The following is a 20,908-nucleotide window of genomic DNA, read 5'->3' as shown; positions in this document are numbered from 1 at the left end:
CTTTCTCAGAAGGTGTTTGATATTCAGACCCAGAGGTTTGAGAGCAATCACACGGCGATATACAAGGTTTAGCAGCTGAATGCCATTACGCAACACTTTATGGGTAAAACAACTAAATGGTGTTTGCAGTGCAGCGTTTATCAAGATTAAGGAGTAGAGATTAAAGATTAATTACTGCTCAAACAATCATACATATTTGCAAGGGCGCAGGGTTAAAAAGTCATTATGATGAATACTCCACAAGACAGAGATAAAAATTATAATGACGGCGGTTACGGTGATGATGATGGTGGTTATGATGCTGATGCTGATGCTGCTAATGATAATATTCAATGTCATTACCATTTGGCCTTTTTATTTAACACGTTGATTTCATATTGCGGTTCGTCATGATATGGCTGCAATACTGCCGATAAGACGTTAAATCTTAACTCATTCACTCATATTGCGTTATTCAAACTTGTACACGTGTTAACTATCATAGGTTTCTTCTCTCGGCGAAATACCAATGTCGTTATTATTTAAATAACCATCGATTACTAATACCGCAATAACTAAGAATATTTATGACTGTGTGGGCTGTGGGTTTCATTGATATTATACTAAATATCAATATCGACTAAGCGCTCTGTGGCGAGACACTGTGCTGCTAGATGCGAAAGAAGACACTTTGATATAGGAACATGCACTAAATCCCACATTATTACCATAATTTATCGCATGGAATCCGGTTAGCTGGTTTACACAGGAAATAAGGAGGTGTTATCAAGAAACTGATAATACCCGTGTTTCACATCCCACCTGGATGGACGGATAGCTCGCCATATATAACTCCTCTCAAATTGTACCTCGTTCCTAATTCATTCAAACTATCCAACCTCCTGTCATCGTTCTAATCATTATGAACGGAATTACGCAATTTCGTATCAGTTCCCCGATCCAGAAATTGTTGTTCACCTAGTAGCAACTTTTGTTCCACCTGACAACCAAGTGTTTCAGTATTCGCACATTCTGTGTAACCAAACATACGTTATCGCGGTGTTAAAGTCAAGGGATCAGTTATATAATTCCAAGATAATGTCTCAAACACGACGTACCCAGAACGGAAACACATACTGGATCTACTGGACTAAATCTTGACACGAAGGAATTCGGGAAATATGATGTTATCTTGAGCATAGATCCTACATATATACGGCATTATATGGATTATTTAATAAATCATATGTTCGTGCGATGGAAAACATTTACTTGGCTTTCACACCGAACAAAAGAAACTGCCCTCTTTTTTTCTAGCATTCCCAGTAAATGATAAATGATGAAGTCGGTCCCAATAAGCATGCTGACACGGCACATACGGACCCATATTCATTTTGTCCCTCTTAAATTTTCCCGGTAAATTTATAGTGCAAAACACTTTACGATCATAAGATAATGAGTGTTATTAAAAATGCATTTTCCTGCTCACCGCGTACGTAAACATATTAGCTTTGTTTTTATATCTATTCTATTTACTCAGAGATTATTATAAAGAAATATTAAACATTTTTAGCTAAGCATTGTTTTCTCATATGTAACTTAGTTCATGCAATATCATTCAACTACCTTGTTCTGTATTTTGAAATAAATGTAATTAATATACAGATTAGATGCGTGGTTTAATAGCTTTGGATAAATTTAAAATGTCTTGAATTCATGGTAGCGATAGAAAGAAATTAATACATGCACATGTTTCTAACTGTTACATCTACAGAAATCGAAGTTATTTTCTAACATAAAAAACACAGTTCTATTTCAAAATACATTCACACACAACAAAAACCTTTAAGTCGCATAGCGTTGAGAGTATTGGTGTCGGCGAAGCTCTGCTTGTATGTACCTTGACGGGCAGATACTCTCACTCTATCTAAACTAGCCCTACTCCATTGAGTGAAATTGTTCCATATCAGTGAGAGCCGGACTGAAGGGTCTAATACACACGATTTATCATATCAATTAGATAGGAAATCATTGATATAATATTAATTCAAGATTACGTCCACGAACCTCCCGCTACCCCGTAAAAGGAATGTTTACATCGATGAAGGAAATATACTGTTGCCTTTTGACTTCTGTTGATAATTTATCTACTGAAAATATTTTGTAATCACGGTAGCAAAAACAGCGGCTCATACGAAAAGCCAGTGCGGAGATGTTCTTACGTGACAGTCAATGATGTTCCCGAGGAACTTATCCTTGTTTATATGTAAGCTTGTCTACACAATCACGTGTTGCCCAGTTGTTGATCACCTAACGGTAGATTGAAGATTCTGAACATTGCGAGACAATATGTAACTGTGTCGCATTGCATGGAAGAAGAAGTTGATATCCATGTCAAAGACGTCCTCTTGGAACCGTCCTCTTTGTCTGATGTCAGAAGAGCTATGAGCCGTACCTTCTCATACCTCTCAGATCTTGCATAGAATGAACCTGAATTGTTTGGTAGGTATTACGTTGAATATGACGGATGACAAAGTAGACACAATTTATGGATAACACCTTCTTTTATTACTGTATAATACTGTAAAGTACAGTAATTAAATAATATCCATAAATTGTGTCTACTTTGTCAAAGAAGGAACCCTTTAAACAATTGTGCTGATAGAAAGGTCGTTGAGCTGCACCTATAACACATTTTTACTTGCGTTAACACACAGTACATAAATGTAGGTCTATGACTGAGTAAAACATGTACGTGGTATTTACACAAAATATAAGTGCAGGTTGGCAATCTTTTACATGTACATACAGCTTGCGTTGATGCAGATAAATTAATTATCAGCTTCCTTCAATAATGGATGGAATGAGGTACTAGTATTCTACCAAAGGACATGAGCGTTTTTACTATATTATAAGTAATTTTGAAGTCGACACTGTGTGCAGAGAAATGAGTAAATACACAAAAAGGAAAATACTAAAAAGTATAAGTATATGCATTAAAATAAATTGAGGATGAACTATGTCAACAAATTACTAAAGGATGCTAGATAATATTATCACGTATTTCATTCAGGAACTAAATAATTTATCTTTAAGGCCGAAACCACGTATCATGATTGAGAAACTCATCGCATTGTTTTTGCTTCCAGCTTCCGCCTGAAGCTGGACGTCCTCTGAATCAAGAACACCCCTTACTGTACGTGCGTTCAGACCACAGGACTGGTTGTTGTCGATAAGCCTACAGCGTGTTACAGACCAGGATGAATGTCGGTGTCGCGCTGTCCTTCCAAGTGTCACCCCAGCTAGGAACGGCGGTGTTATCAACGTGGTGAGATAACCTCACGTCAACCTAATCCCTGTTATCACGGTGTTATCTACCCCGAGTGTCCTCCAGCTCGGAGACAGACTGATACAGGTATGTTCAGGTACCTGGACGGAGAGAAGGAGGAACATAGATGCCCTTTGATGTGCCGACTGTCAATCAAAGACGTGATGTCATCAACTATATCAGGAACACAATATTAAAGGGACATAGGAGTCAAAGGAGTTATCAAGAATGCATACACTGTGACATACAGACCTAGAAGATAAAGCGAGAGTTAAAGATGCTTGCGTGTGCCTCTTCTTTCCCAAGCAAGCGAATAGCTTTATATGCCAACGATAACTGAGTTATGAACGAAAGTACATAGACTTATATAGAGATATAGGTTGTGTGATAAACACAATTTAGATACACTATGGTCGACTATTGCGATGGGCGTTACATACGTGTTTACGCGGTTACATTGTCAACCAGATTAGCCAACTGGCAATCGTTTCAAGAAAGAAAAGTAAAGGCTTTTAATAAACGCAATATGTTTCAACAGAGGGAGTCATGTTTTTTTTATAGAAGGTGCGACATGAGAATAGTTTTCAAACATAAGGTTGTTTTATGTATCAGTTGTGGCAACTAATTAATGCCTCGATAAAAGATTTGTCCAAATTCGTCAGATTTATCAAAACAGTTTTTAATCTCTCGTTGTTTCTAAGACGCGAAATGCTTTGATTTTTAACACGAACCAATTTTAAAGTAAAAAATAAACAAGAATCTTGAAGCTCTGACCACGCATCTCTTTTATCATTCGGCGACTGGATTAAACTCGGGTGACAGATGGACCCGATAGAAAGACGGCCACCCAAATCAGACAACATCTTTAAACTTTCTCCTGGTATAGTGACATGTACAATGTCAAGATTAATGCAGAACAACCGTTAGTAGCAGGCAGTCACTGCATCAGAATCTATTTGTTATCACTGGATGATAACGCAGGAGGAAGGCGCACTTCAGACCTCTATCGTACACAGATAAAGTCGGGGGTTGGGACAGAGAGGGGGATGAGGAGGAAGAAAAAGCCGTTGACATCAGTTTAATTTTGATTTTGGTTTCAAAGGTTATAGTAGCCCGAAATGGGCTTAAAATTTGAGATAACAAATGATAGTTAACGGGAGGAAGCCCAACTCAAAGTAAAGAGTGGGAATGAGGTTGAATATGTTTTGGGCGAGGACGAAGGGGTCGGTGCTACAGCGTGAGAGGGTTGTCAATAGGGTTCGGGGGTCGGGGCTTTAAAATGGAGGAGGGAGGGGTTCGGGTGGATGACGATAGGGATCGGGGCTTCAGTGTGAAGGATGGTTGATTCAGTGTGAGGGGTGTCGATGGGAATGGGGTTTCAGTGTACAGGGTGTCGATGGGTTTGGGGCTTCAGTGGGAGGGGGTGTCGATGGGATGATGGATTTAGTGTGAGGGTAGTGGCAATGGGTATGGGGCCTAGGTGCAAGGGTGTGCCAGTATAGCCGTGTCGTCAGTGTGAGGGTGGGTGGGTGGTGGCAATGGCAAAGGACACGTGGCTTCATTGTGATGCAGTGTCGGTGGAGTCGGGGCTACACTGTGGGGGGCGTTTTGCCTGACAAAATACCAAGAGGGGTCATGACGTGTTCTTGCTGAACAAGCAGCGACAGTTTGAGCGAGTGTTTTATAGGCTCGTATCGACAGGTGCTGCGGGGTTTAATTAGGTCTGGAGGAGCACAGAGTGGAAATATTTGATGACACCATTGATTTATAAAATTTATTGAGTCATTAAACGAAAGGATTGGGAAGAATGCCACTCGGGAGATGAACGCAGCTGATATACGAAGAGTGATGGAAGTTGTAGACGTGCGTCATAGAGCATGGAACACGTGTATGCACTTTTTAGTGCAACGATATCGTAATGTACACGCAGTAACACCTCACAGGTTTCGTGAATGACCGGACCTGAAGGACAAGTTGAGGTGGATAACTTCCTCTGACCAAAGCTTGTCTCTTCTGGAAATCTTCTTAAATTTAAAATCAGTTTAACATTTTGTTTTAACATCAATTCAAAATATTTTAGAACGTTCACACAAAGATAAAAATATGTAATGGACATGGCCTTTAAGTGAGTGAGTGAGTTGGGTTTAACGCCGCTTTGAACAGTATTCCAGTTATATCACGTCGTGTCAGCTTAATGTGAGAGGAAAGCCCGAATCGATGCAGGTCTGAGACATGAAACCAACGAGTTTGGTGCTAACAAACCTTGAGGGCGAAACGTGGTTCGAATCAACGATCCTGGCTTTTAAGGTAAGGACAGACAGGACAGACACATCTAGATAAGGGTGTATGAAGAAGGTACATGCATGGCATGTGTCCTGCTAAATGAAGAATAGACACTTTAGTTCCATAGTAGAATGTCCGTGAACATATTAACCTAAGAACATCAGCATACATGCAACATTAGAAGGAATAGTTAGCGTGGCTTCACCGTGAGTCAGTGAAATGTTCTATTGAACCATGGGTTTCACTTTAGATTCCTTTATTTACGATGTAAGGTAAACAGATATGTACAGTGCAAGCCCCGTGGTTCTGGCAGCAAGAGAAGAACCCCAGCCCAGCATGAAGGCACACAGGGAGCGGTTATTGTTACATTTAGTACCACGCTTCAGGGGAGAGGTTATTACATTTTCCGGTCACTTGAAGTCGTGCTATGCTGGGCTTGAAGTCGAGTGGACTCGGAGGGGGGTGATTTATGCTGGTTAGACTGTAGGTCTGGGCCAAGGATCGTTGTGAAAATAATATCTTAGACATTATAGGTATAAAAATAATATTTGTTCCCTTTTTTGTGATGGATAGGAAAATCACAAAACATATCTTAAAAGCCCAAACAGATTCAAGGAAGTGTGCCCATAAATGACAATTACACATATTTTCTTGATGGATGGGACATATTTAACGGGTACTTATTAATGAACACCCTGAAAGTATAACCTTTTGATATACACAATACTTGCTGTGGTAATGGTTGTGTCTTACATCCGCCTTAAGGAGTTACCTTATACCACAAAATAGTAACGGAAGTATTACCATCTTCACATGTGCGGACACGAAGGTTCCATTCTTATAATATTGGTGTAAATGTATAAGGACATCCTCTGTACAATTTGACAGTCCCTCGTGAGAATGAGAATAACGTGGATTTGGATCGTTCTTTGGGGATTGTACTTCAGCCGTAATTTCAAAGCATTATACAATTCTTAGCATTCACAAGCAGACTTACTTCCTCAATAATAAAAGCGTAAAGCTTAGGTGATTGGAAATAATAATGTCATTGGGGATTCATTGGTACGTTTCTATAAGTTTCAAATAATGATTGGTATGTTTACTTGTGTCTGCCACTGTCTGCAGTTACAAAGGAAACACACGGCGGTAAAAGCGATCCTTGCAGTCTCCCATATTCTACAACACACTCCAGTAACGAGCGGATGGCAAACGTTAAGGTAAATGCCAAGTTCTGGACAGCTATTGTGAGCAGGACAGTAACACTGAACAGAACCGTCGATGACGTCACATCAGCGTGATTTTCTTCATCTGTCGTCAGTTCCCAGCGAGCGGTCAGTTGTTTCTCATGCCTGAGTTGCACGTTTTGTGACGTCATGACGTAATGATGGTATCCTGGCCAGCACGAGCGACATGATATCCCCCTGCGCTCGGCCAAACGGCGGCAATTTAAGGCTGAGTGAACCCGTGCAAGACCCCTCTCATCTTATCGTACTCATTTCTCTTAATTAACCAACATCAGATAATTAAACTGACGTCGACTGTCGACTGTTTACATAATAGGTCCACGGCAGGTGCGATGAAGCGAGATCCTATGAGAGTTTTGTCGCCCAATTACGGTGTGAGTGATAGTAATAGCGTTATCAGAGTCTTCGATCCCCTGGGGTGCTGGTGCCTGCCCGAGGGTGCGGACAAAGGGCAAGGGAGTTCTTCAAAAGTTGGAACTCAGAACATTAAAAGAAGCTAATTCTGCATGGGTATGTTGCATGAATGCATGGGCAGATATAAAAGTGAATCAAATCCCTTGCCAATAGTTTGATGAAAGTTCAGATTGGCGGTTCCCATGGAACATCAAACTCGCTGCTTTGATTAAGGTTTTGAGAAAGACAAATTGATATTTAATAGTCTTCAAAATAACCCCTAACACCTCTTAGACATTTAGCCGGGACAATTATTGACAAACATGGTGAATAATATAATCTTGATACAACATTTCCAGAAATATGATCGGTGTGGTAACTATCACCTGTAGTCTTTACATTACAATTGGTTAACATCTGGCATTGGCAGAGGAATACTGAGTTAACGGATAATGGTCTAATGTTTCCGTCACCAACCACATTGTCTTTAAGTCGTTTGGCCTCTGAGGTGAAATGAGACACAAATAAAACAATAAATGCATACATACACAACACATAAAAGGATACTGTTAGTATGCCGTACAAACAGTATTATTCATGGTAATATAAATAGTAAATATAATGTTTATGAATTGTTTTCGTTTATACTGCTGCTGATAATTGTTTTTCTGACTAAATATAAGTTTGTTTAACTCAGTCAGATATGTAAAGGTGGGATTTAATAACATACAATATTTATAAAAAAAACCCTGCTTGTCTTCAATCTTCATTGAAAGGACATGATATTAAAAAATGTAATTCATCTGCAATAATTCTGTTATTAAACTGTTTAAAACATTGTGGGCAAATTCTATCAAGAAGATGGGTTGGTCGTTATTAAAACGTCCAGTTTCTTTGTCAAGGGTTAAAGATCCACATCAAATCAAAGCTAAAATTCGACTGTGGTCCCTATATTTTATATTAAAAAGATACGATTTAACAACATTCCAAGGTTTAAGCATATTACCATTATTTCGGTCATTCCACAATTCTCTGCTCCATCTTTCATTATCACCTTCAGTGAGAATATCTCTGATATTTTCAACATTTTATATTTCTTTTTTGGGGCGGAGTTAAAATGTGCTTAAGGTTATTATTTGAGGCAATGTTTTATAATTCTATTTCTCCACGTATTTTTTATAATTTTTAAACATATTAACTATTTTCTTGTTTAAACCGTAACGGTATTTCAGTATCATCACTAAGCTTTCTGTAGAGTCTAGAAATGTGTATGTGTTGTTCAACATCTGGGCCCACTTGCACAAAGCGATCTTAGCGCTACGACTATTGTAAGCCTATGTTAAAGTATGGGAGTTACGATCATCTTAGCGCTAAGATCGCTTTGTGCAAGTGGGCCCTGGTGACATGAAACCCATATCTCCGTTCGAAGACACATTAGAAGAACGCTGAGTGATGCCAAGGAAATATTTGCAAGATTTGTTTTGTAAAAGATTTACTTCTTTATAAGTATTTATATTCCAAATCCCCGATCCATAAAACAAAACTGGTTAACAAGGTTTTCATACAGTTTCTTAAAAACAGGATATGACAAACTTCCAGCTTCATTAAATTTTGTAATTAAAGATGATAATACAATTCTCTAACGGTCTTCTTCATGTCTAGGTTCTCATTCAACCATAGTCTAAGGTATCTATAAGATTCAACATAATGAACTACGAATCGATAAAGAATGAAGGGTTTTCGTTTAGAGTAATGTCTCGATGCACCGGTTCATCGTTACCAACCAGACCCATGACACCCTATGCAAACATTCAGGGGTTAACCATTTGAACGATTACACGAATATCGAGGAGATGGTACCAGTCCAAACTGAGCCGACACGCTATAACCACGACTTATCTGGTATCTCCACAATATAAATGCGTCAACACTAACCCCCTCAAATCCACGGGCTATGCGAGCTATCCTGGATGATCCTCCCACTGAAAGGGCACATGATTATGAAGGGGGAAATTGTTATAGAAAACCCTCAAATTATTCCGGCAAGTTGGAATTGAGGAGAGGTAATATAGACAGTATACCAGAAATGAGGGTAACTTTACTCTGCTAATATGACCCTCCCTACCAACGAAATTATCTTAATCTAGGCATTGAGAAGGCGTGAAAGGTTCCCAATGGCGAAATCCCACCAAGAATGACCCCCAACGAACCTGGTTAGAAACTGGGAAAAGCGCATGATGCTAGGATGGCAAAATTTCAAGCCTGATCCGCAGTGGAGTGTCAAATAGCTTAATAAGCTAATCGCTGCAAGCCAATTTCCGTGCCAAATTTTTGTAGTTAACCTGTACGAAACTAAACAAGGCGACAATGTTAATCATCATTCTGTACCGTAGTTTCGTACGCAGTGACCAACTGTTCCTCCAAGCTCGCCGCGAGGGGTAGCGGCATACATGCTCGTCATTAAAATTTACAGGATGGTGTGTGGAAACATAATGTTACTCTACCATATCTATGTGTAAATTGCGCAACGACTTGTGTTCTTGTTCACATCTTCTGCGAAACTCAAAATTGGTTACAGATTATATTTAAGGACCTCGGTATCACCGTTGAACTCATGATATCGATATGTGACGATATATTGGTTATCAACACTCGTACAGTTTGTTTTAAAAGGAGGAATGCATTTTGTGATCACAATAGAGTTGAAGTCGTGGAACAACGGTACAATGGTGCCAATGGCAGTGGTGCTTTTTGTTGTTGAAACACTATCCTGAAATGAGATGGTTATAGTTTTGTAATACGCTTACGGGTAGTATATACGATCACTTATAACATTTTCAAATGTTTAAATGTTTATGCCACAAGAAAGGGACCCGCGAATGATGGTTGAAGGGGAAACATACATTTCTCTGCATAAATAAAGGCTTTGAATCTTGGAATCAGTGCGATAATGACTCGAGATATATTCATCAGCTTCGGTTTTCGGTCCTCGAGGATATGCAGCTTCGAAGAGTCAATTCAAAGGACCTTCTTAGTTACAAAAGGAGTAGTTCTTAACACGATAAATTAACCAAATTAGTATGAAGTGTGAATGTACACAGTTCCCACGTTTTAGCGCCTGTAAATACTGACATTATACAAAGGTGGTATACAATATACATGTTCCCACGAAACTAAAGAGTTAGTAATTCCCTCAACTTCTTGAAACCTCTGGGAGGGGGTCACCTCCCGCCGTGAGTGCAGGAGAACGCTGGTCCCCCCTCCAACCTGTCTTGTGTCAGATAGTTAATTTACACATTCGGTCTACTCTGACACTTCGCAAACAAGTGCACAGAATGTTCAAAATTGTCTCTCTCCTAAACACACTCGCAGACACCTCTTCAGCCTCGGAGGAACGAAATGGTTCAGACTCTCCAACGTCGGGAGGTACAAATGTCTCTTTGTAGAATGATGGGAAGGTCTAAGTGCGTCGGTCTCTCTGTGAGAGGGTAGACAGTTTGGTCTGTGTGGGAACTACCTCCACCACAGCGCGGCGTTATACTGCTGCAACAGCGCACTGACATCCACCTGATAAATTTAGAATTTACCAACTTAACAATCACCGAAGGGAAACAGTTTTAATTTGGTTTGCTTAAGTTGTGTAAATATTGCACAGTGATACAACGGCGGATTATATTTCGTTAATTAGTATTTTGACGAAGCCATTTTGCTGACGTCAATGTGCAAGAAAACAGATTAAAACTTTGGCTGCAATTGTGATGGCTGCATCTAAACGAGCGAAGCGTGTTCACATGAAATAGCTCCATGGTTTTACTCGACAGTAAAAACCTTACAGCATGAATATAATACAACAATAAAAACAACAACACATTATCAGTTTTGAGATATCACAAATAAATAAGACAATCACTGGATTTTTATCAAGCACCCAACTATAAACTTTTATAAATTATACACTAGATCGCGTTTATCCAGGTAACGACATGAAATAAGGGTGAGTTCACATTTGACCAAACCAAGGGACATAACTATGACACGACAATCAACAATCCTTCATCCTTCCATTCCCTGAACCAGTTTAAAGAAACTGTATGTACCACAATTAATTCTTGTTTAATATTGAATTGTATTCTCCAGCGTCAAGGGTACAAAGCTAATTCTCACTTAAAAACAAGGTTCAAATAAACGTACAGCACAATGATTGCCTAGACTAACATCTAGTCTATGAAATGAACATATCGTACAGAAAAAAACAGTTGTTCAGTTATCTTACTAAAAATATAATAAAAAGGAGCCCAGTGACTCTCTTCATTTTCAGATACTGCAGTGATCTAGTCTTGCCAAACATTTTAGACTTGCATGGGCTGTATTTGATATATATTTGTATCAAAGACTGTAAGACAAACTAAATGATTGCCGAACATTTCGTATTCTACGTCTCTGAGCAAGTCTAGATCGGTTGCTATCAACGTGGAATTTATCTTAAGGACAAGAATGTAACACAATATAACATGTTCCAAAGACTTCATGGCTAATAAAAGATTTCATGGATCAAATTTTAATCTAATACAAGTCACCTCCCATGCGAGTCAGCGCCGTAAGGATCAAGACATCGGGTGGTCAAGGAAAGGGTGGACTTTCTCCAGGACAAAACTCCGGACACCAATTTACCCTAATGGAATGGTGACACCATATGTTTATAAACATTATACAATTGTATATTTATGTTACAATAACCGTGTTAATCCCAAGTATGACTCTACAAGAATTGACAAAATAAACGGCGAAACGGTCTCCTGCAAAGAAGCGAGTGGCCAAGACTGTCGCTGTACCTTGCGTGGTCGTCAGACTCTTAGCATGTAATTAGTTACCCAAACTGTCTCCGATACACGTGGTTTCCATTTATTTTCACGCATCCCCCGTCAGTTCGTTATCATGGTTAATTACTGGACCATCGCTGGCCGCTCACAGTGTGTCGGTGAAATAGCAACTGATCATGTCTTGCGTTACTTTACGTCAGCGTTGACGTTATCTGACGGCAACAAAGAGACCCGTGGAACGTTAAAGCGGAGGTATTTAAAACTTTCTGCATCGCTTTGATCGGGATCTGCAATCAGTAACTCAAACCGAATGTTACACCTATCTCATATTTAACACATGCGTCACACGACGGAAGAATTTCCCTCCCATAACGGTTAAAGAGGCATTATTCCTCACACCGTCGTGTGGAACCACTGGCCCGAATGTCCTAAAGTTAGCGATTTGGGCCTTAACTAATATTGCCTTCAGGCGGGGATAGAATAATTAATGACTAACTTTTGAAAAATCAGAATACCTCATACCCGCCTCTAAATAAACCTTTTCTTGTCAGTGCTTTCCCTGTCGACTGCGGCAACTGGTGAATACATCTTCTAACGAAATAAAAGTTAACCATGCACGAGAATGTTAACAATATAACAGTGTTACCTATATTATTTCGTTATTTTCCCATTTTTACTTAACTTTCTTTTCCATAAGCCAATTTTTATTATCATGTTGGAAATGTTAAAATAATTTCATACATTTGTCAAGTGATATCAAAGAAACAATCTACATGTGTTTGTTAATATGTTCCCACACCCAACCAAAACCGGACCGTCAATATGCCTCTGTAGTTCATCAATGTTCTGCACAAACACGAGACGTATATGCGTGCTGGCAGTTAGGTGAGAACACGGAGGAGGTCTGCGATGGGCTGTTGTGGTGATACAGGTGCGCAGTGGGTGTGTTTGGGTGACCCGAACATTTCAGACCCAGTCGTGAGAAAATGTGAAATGTTGCCATTCCCATTGAGAAACTGTGACCAAACAGTTCTTGACCCGACATGCGGATGTATACACCCGTATAACTTACCCACTTTTACCCATGTGGTGTGTGGAGGTAGAAATAGCAGCGTCTCAACCCAGTTACACGTTAGGTGGACTTATAATAATTCAAGTCTCTAAGTCCCCCGATCTTGTGACATAGTTCCGATATTTTGAACTTTGTTAAGCAATAAATGAAAAATGTATACCTTCAAAATCGTTCTTATTCCTGTTGCTGATTGAGTGATTATTCAAATCGTATATTCTGTCTGTTTATATATTTTGAAATGTTTCATCTTTGAAATAAATAATATACATCAGTTAAAATAATTTAATCATCTATTCTGTCCAAATAAATATCAGTCATTATATTTAGATTGACGAGATTAAAATTTAACTAGGCTGTCATGTCTGTCTAGAAATGTTAACACTAAGCTTTGAGGGCAAGTGTGAATATTTCCATATATCTTTAACTATTTTAGTCACTCTCTCTTGTAATATGGTTAACTTGGAACATTAAAATTGTGTGTTTTTAAACACTGTACTTATAGAAGGGTGAAAGTGGAATGGGGCGAATGTCATATAAAATATATGCTTTGTGCTCTGTAAGAGAGACTAAGGGTTTATATGAAGGAAAAGTTAATAAATGTGATCATATAATACATCGTCCTTACAATTAATAATTTCGTAGCTGTCAATGGTCGACGGTATTGAGATATCGTACGTGAAATAAAATCAGCATATCAAAGTAGGAGTGGATGGGTATACTGATACACTATGTCATAATGTATGATGCATATATGTAGATCATAGGACATTTTTCTTCGCAAAGTTTTGTTCATTATCGTCACAGATGAGGGGATTTAATTGTAACATCTTGTGATTTCACCCAACATCTGTCGCCCATCTTTGTTTTGCTTGTATTTTATTCATTATAATATTTTATAAAATGAAAGTCGAAAATATTGTATACTTAAGGCTTTGCGCTATCAGTATCGCAATTGTCGCTGTGAGTAGGTCTATGCCGAGGCATAGGTTTTCGCCCCGAAAACTCCTTGAGCAATGCCGGCAATGTAGCCAATTGTAAAATTGGCGCCGATAAACATGTCTTACTCTATATCTATTTTTCAAATTTTATTAACATATTACTATGAAGGTTGGTGTAGTCATAACATTACGCGCTTACGAACACATGACGCCTAAAAACACAGTGATATGAAGGAGAGGAAATTTGTTTCCATTTCCATTGGCGATAGATCGCTCGTTTCTTTGCTGACAACTTATATGTCTAAAAGGCGGATATATTTTCCCTCGTTGCATATTTGCTCTACTTATGACCTTTTTATGGTGCATAAAAACGAAGAATTAACTACAATTTTGACGGTATGACGTTGTTGCGATACTTGCCTGGTGCTTACGCGTTCTCGTTAACAGAGCTTAACCAACCTGTGATGACATCTTTATGGACACTACTTCTATAAATGTGAGCGTTACTTCGTTCTGCACGTCTTCTTCATTCACTACATCGAACTCATCAAAAAGTCCTGCCTCCATTCGCCTGGCATGCACCTGTCATAGCGATCACGTGACTGTTTTAAGTGTAGCAGACGACAGTTTGAAGCATGAGAGATGCACGAGAGAGATCAAAGAGCCGGCGCTGCATGGAGCCGAAATGTCTTCTGGGAAGGCAAATGTATACCAGCGAAGCTATAAACACTCACGATGTGGCAAAGACGAGGTTACTGTCGAAATTACTTAGGCTGGTTTTGTAAAACATCTCTCCGCTGACACGCTCGCCATGCACCCGGAAGTGTTGAACCAGGAGAACATATTGCCCAATTCTCAAACCAGTCATTCCTGCCAAAACCTCTCACGGGATTTTAACGAGAAGTGTTCACGCGCTGCGCGAGATGTTGAGATGAGCCTGCGGCTAAACAGAAATAAATATTTCTCGTCACAAATTATGACACGTCGTAGGTAAAGTAAATATTGACAATATGTGGCATGATATTACAGCGCGAGTCGGAGGCTGTCCGCCTGCTCATAGAGAGCCTACGGAGAAGTCAGGCTCGAGGTAAGATAATCGCTCTACAAGGCGTACGGACAATGTTTTGACTGATTTAATTCCTTGAAATATGGAGACTTCTCCCCTTTGCCCCTCCTAATCTCGACGGTAATCAGATCCAAGAGAGGGCCGCGGTCAGACATGATAACTCGATATAAGTCGTTCGACGAATATTAGCAACCACAGCAGGTTGTTATAAAGAATTAGCCACACGTATTTACATCCTTGAGACAAAGAAAACGATCCTCTATCATTTTGCAGTAAAGATTCTAATCAAAGATACTTAATCCAAAGAACATGTTGTAGTTTCTTGAGGAATTCGCACATGTTTGCAATTACTAAAGCGGATATGTGGTTCTCTATCATTACAGTACTGGAACAAACATAAATCACTGCCTATTCAAGATGACGTTTCCCAAATTGAATTGTACATCTACTGAATTATAATGGAACACTCTATTAACGTCAAAGAATCCCCGCAAAGAAGAAACGTTTATTCTTCCCATGACCATTGTAATAGAAACAAGAAGCTATCAACAAACTTTGTTCTCTTTCACAACTAAGTATTATAAGTTTTTGAAATCGGTAAAATGTGATTTTTCTCACATTTTCTGTGGTTGGACGAGTGAATATATTACGATTTAACCATATCACGACACGAACTAGGATAAAAGCATATTTAACTAAGTATATGTGCATGTATAATATTCTTAGATGAGGTATAAACATATACGTAGTCTCTACCCGATATACCATGCCACACAACACAAATGTTCAAGTGTACTGGAAATATTCAATAAGTTAAATATATACACAGTAAAACATATCCATAGTTAATTGTATTTAGCTGTTTGGTGTGTTCAGTGGCTTATTACAGACAAAGAGGTTTAAATTGCATTTAACTTTTTTATTTTAAATGTTAAACATTTATAATGGTGGCATACAACATCAAACGTTTTCATTTAACTACCGTAGGATACATTTTGGTTAAAGCGATAAACACCTTGAGATACATATCTAACTGTTGTTTGTTTATGAACATAAACGTTTCCCAGCCTCAACTGGCGACACGTCATTATGGTGTTGTGACTTTGTGCATGACATTAATAACGCGGAGTCGTAACATGAATGTGATCCATTTACAAACTGCCTCGAGGGCGGATGGATGGGGATGGGGGGATCGGGCTAGGAGTGAGGGGTCGGGCATGGGGGTCGGGTGAAGAGCAAAGGGTAAGAGGGATGGGTCGGGCGATTGTGTGTGTGTGTGTGTGTGTGTGTGTGTATTAATAGGGCTGGAAAAAAATGGATGACTCCGACTGCAGCAATTGAGGGGGATCGAGAACTGAAATGGGATAAGGGGTAATGAAGAATTGAAATGGGACGAGGGGGAGAAATGAGTTGGTTAAAGCGAATCAAATCACATCAACCTCATTTGGAACGCTGGATATGTTTTTGTTTAGTTTCGTTCAGTTTATATTTAACTATATCTCTAATGCAAACATGTATTCATTCATACGAGTTGATTACGATAACATATTGCATAAGTATTACAATTCTTATTTTACCTTACTACAAGTACAAACTTATTGATTTATTCAGAAATATGTCTTATACAAGATTCAAGACACTTCTACCTATAATATTTCAAATATTTGAAATATATACTATAAATATAAATTACTTCGTTCATGATCAAAGTTTCATCGACACAACCATCATTACAAAGAAACAGATTTAATATATACGAGAAATATGCGCATATGAGAATATGTTAAGCAATTAACACAAGTACTACATATTCCCCTCAAATGTCTGCGACGGTGAAGCTAAAACCAGCCCAGAGGAAAAACGTCAACATATAATTAATTAATGTAACTCAGACAGACCTGTTACTTCATGTGTTTTTCCATCCTCCACGTGGGCATACGACATCATCAACAACATCCAACCCGCGAGTATCCACAGTGGGTAAAGAAGGTTAAGTCAAACGTAACAACAGCGCACTGCCACTGGTTAGTCCATACAAAACATGTTGAATGGCTTGCGAACAGGTTGTAAATACAGGACGTATCACACCACGTTAGTAAACAGATACTGATTATCATTATCGGATAATGTATCTTTGAGAAAGATAATTACTCATGACAAAACCCATCGGTGTTACGATAAGTACACGAATTTGACGAAAGCGCAACGTTAGAAAAAATAAATAATTTACCGATTTCCCATTTCCGTTAAATACGCTGTGCCGGCGCCCTGGATACTTGTTATAAGAGGAATACTTTTAAATCGGAAATAATTAAACAGACTTACTTACACCAACACTACACATTCAGGAAAGGTTACTTGTGGGAGGGAAAAGAGTTTAAAAAATCTTACCTGAAATGTGTCGTCTGCTTCAGTCGTTCCACGTGTTGTGACCAATTGTCGTCTGGTGTTGTCGTCTGCTTGTAACATCTAACGATAACAAACTTGTAGCACTTCTAGATAAATTCTTAAACACGTTCAAGCTTGACTTTATACATATCTATATATACTGATAGTAATTTCTACTGAGAAGTCAGCCATACGCTTAAGCGCCCACAATATCAGAAAGTTACGATAATCAAATCTAAAACTTTCGATAAAAGTCAATTTCAGATAAATATAATCTTCAACAGTGTCGTCTGCTCGTGCCTAGCAGATGTCGCCTGCTTCCAAGACCGTCTCTCGTGCACTTGTTTGTGTTGCGGAATGACACCCGATTGGAACCTGTTTACATCTATCATACACGTGCGTAAGAGCTCATTAATTTCCGTCGAGTGCCTCGTTTTCGTCCTGGAGCCTATCGGTTGAGTTCCTTAATTTATGCCGATCAAGCGGCATACTGGCGCCAAACTGTCACACAAAAGCGTAGCCCCGCCCTCTACCGGCGAGAAACAGCGCTGAGCGTAGTGAAGAGGGAGGGGCGATCCTTGAAACTCGTGATAGCATCACAGTGTTAAGTTGAAGCTTTTAGTGAAAAAAATAGTGTTCGGATAAAACTAAAATTGGAATGTTGAATATCCCACTGGGCTTCGCTATCGGGAAATTGGTATGGTTGAATTTATCTTAATATAACAGGACAGGTATGGGTGTGTTAAACCCCTCACTTATGGCATTAAACAAGCTAATGCCTAACTGGACGGGACACAATTTTCTCAAATTTTAAGAAACACTTTATCGCCAACGTTTATTTTATTGCAGCAAGTGTATCAATAGGGCCACTTTTATACATCTATAAAATATTGTTTAACATAACGTGGGAAAGGTTCAGTTTGTAATTATTCGTAATTCAAAGATTATCGAGAAATGGGTAAAGTTACTTTAGGGATAATTTAAATGTATGTAAGTGAGTAAGCTTAATTAATAATTAATTATTCATTGAAGGTTTATCATGACTCCAAACTGTGTTAAAGATTATCCACAGTTTGCACTCAAGAAAACATTTTATTTCAGAAATTTGAAATGACCTGTTTTTTGTGTTTTATGTTTGTTTGTATTTTCAAGTAAACAGCAGTCAATTTAAATCTGGCTTTACGCTATGAAATATATTAAACTACTCATTGGAGGATATATCGAAATGTATCCTTTGCTAAAGATGGTTGGAATCGATGCATTGTTACACAATAACGACAATCCTTGAATCAGATCCCTTGTTGTATCTTGGAGTATGCCGTGGCTGTAAGGTGGTGGATGGGGGTAGCAAACTCCTTTCTCACCATAACCGCTGTACTAATGAACACAAAAAACAATTGAACATAGTATCCATTTGCATCATACATAATTTACAAAAAACAATATAACGATTTAAAAACATTTAAACGTTTTATTGTTTTTCTGCGATTTTTCTTCGTACATTTAAGTAATCACGGACATATTTTAGCCTGCATACATTTGTTTGTTCCACATTACATGAAGAAGGCCGTTTATGTGATTATTACTGTTAAAGTCAAGTTATACGTTTGAAGACATGGCTTCATCTGGTTTGTGTGTATATGCTAAATCTGTAGGAACATCCGTTAAGCATAAGACCCGTGAAGATTCCGGGGTAGAATAGGTCTTCAGCAACTCATGCTTGACGTAAAAGGCGACTATGCTTGTCGTAAAAGACGACTAACGGGATCGGGTGTTTAGGCTCGCTGACTTGGTTGATGCACGTCAACAATCCCAATTGCATGGATTGATGCTCATGATATTAATCACAGGATTGTCTGGTCCGGGCTCGGTTATTTACAGACCGCCGTCATATAGCTGGAATATTGCTGGGTGCGGCGTTAAACAACAAACCAACCAACAACCGTTAAGCATAAAGTGTGGAAAATACAACCACTTTGGTCAATGTAGATGAATCGATTATTAATTCAAAACATGAACATTTCCGAGCAAGGTATCACTGTGCAGATACATTCCGATGATAGAAAGATTTTGTTTGACATTTGTTTGAAAGATATTCAAATACATCACAAAGTTATATTTTGCTGAACCTCTATTTTGTAGTGTATGATTCAATCTTGTATCATAACATTTATAAGTTCAAGGCTGCTTTGAAATCGTTGCATTTTTGACATTGTGCAGGTTCTGGCTTAATTTGGAAGTATTTTAGGAATTGGGTAAGACTTGGTGATGAAGACCTGTGGCCTAACCATGAAAACCAGGTGCCATGGCTGCATCGTCTTGTGTCACTCGTCTGTGACAATGCTTAGCTCGTCATATTGAACATGTCATATATTGTATCAGATTCATGGCATCCAAGAAAACGTACTGGCCAGCTGCCTTTAGTCCTTCAGTTGAAAGGTATATGTAATACTTCCGGGAATTAATCGAGACTTCAGTGACAACTCGACAATTTCTGGATCAAGGAATCATGTCTACAAATTAATATTACTTTAGCAAAATAAGGACGTTTGGAAGAAATAAAAACCGACGAGAAAACAAGTCCATACTCATAAGCTATCTCTGCTAACAGCAGAGTTCATTGTACAATTCCGACTATACCATAAGCATGTGTTTATGAATCACTATCAAATAGTGATGACACCAGGTGTTCGTGACATGGTGAGCGTATCCTGCCCCAGAGACACGTTGACACATCTCCAGCATCATAGGTGTATACCGTACATCTCATAAATGTTAAGGGGCGGCCGGGTAGCCTAATGGTTAAAGCGTTCGCTCGTCACACCGAAGACCCAGATTCGATTCCCGGCATGGGTTCAATGTGTGAAGCCCATTTCTGGTGTCCCCCGCCGTGACATTGCTGGAATATTGCTAACAGCGGCGTAAAATCATACTCACACACTCACTCATATATGTTGAATAAAAGGATATAATGTTTCACAAGGAACATCATCAATCAAGTGTCAAACGTTCCTTAAACCAAATAATGTTGGGTATTTTTTTAATAAAAAAATACACACTATATAGTCAGCACAGCCTGTTTAATTATACGCACAACGATTTGAGCCTTTAAATTTTGTTTCCTTCACTCAGAGGCCCTTGTGTCCCTAAGGGTTTCAAATCACCAACTTTTCTACACGTGTATTCTTTGAAAGACGTTGCGGTTGGTCTTCATATCAAATAGCAAATAGTAAACAGAAAGTATAAAAACCTCAGTTTATTCCCATATCAGTGGCACAAGTACACTTCTTAATTAAGACTGAACTGCCATCACTCGTCTCTTCTCTCAGTTCACAGGGTACTCAGTGGGCCCTCTATTGCTGCGTGTACACGGGCCTACCCTTGAATGTACACGCGG

The 20,908-nt window shown here is 38.9% G+C and overlaps 1 protein-coding gene across 2 annotated transcripts in view; it reads right to left on the bottom strand.

Annotated features, from left to right (window-relative positions):
- The window catches only part of LOC139474318 (transcription factor GATA-4-like), a 44,794-nt gene extending 26,922 nt beyond the window's left edge, over nucleotides 1-17,872 (bottom strand). The window contains exon 1 of one of the 2 annotated variants that reach the window (XM_071257295.1): nucleotides 17,515-17,872. The gene's annotated coding sequence lies outside the window, so the exon portion shown is untranslated. Of the gene's footprint in view, nucleotides 1-17,021; nucleotides 17,075-17,514 lie in introns of those variants that run through there. The other variant, XM_071257302.1, reaches the window with a different exon arrangement.
- Between the last annotated feature and the right edge of the window lie 3,036 nt (nucleotides 17,873-20,908).

The sequence above is a fragment of the Haliotis cracherodii genome, unplaced genomic scaffold, assembly GCF_022045235.1.
Source record: "Haliotis cracherodii isolate W230 unplaced genomic scaffold, xgHalCrac1.p SCAF_1, whole genome shotgun sequence".
Taxonomy (NCBI): domain Eukaryota; kingdom Metazoa; phylum Mollusca; class Gastropoda; order Lepetellida; family Haliotidae; genus Haliotis; species Haliotis cracherodii.
This window is presented reverse-complemented; position numbering and strand designations above follow the sequence as displayed.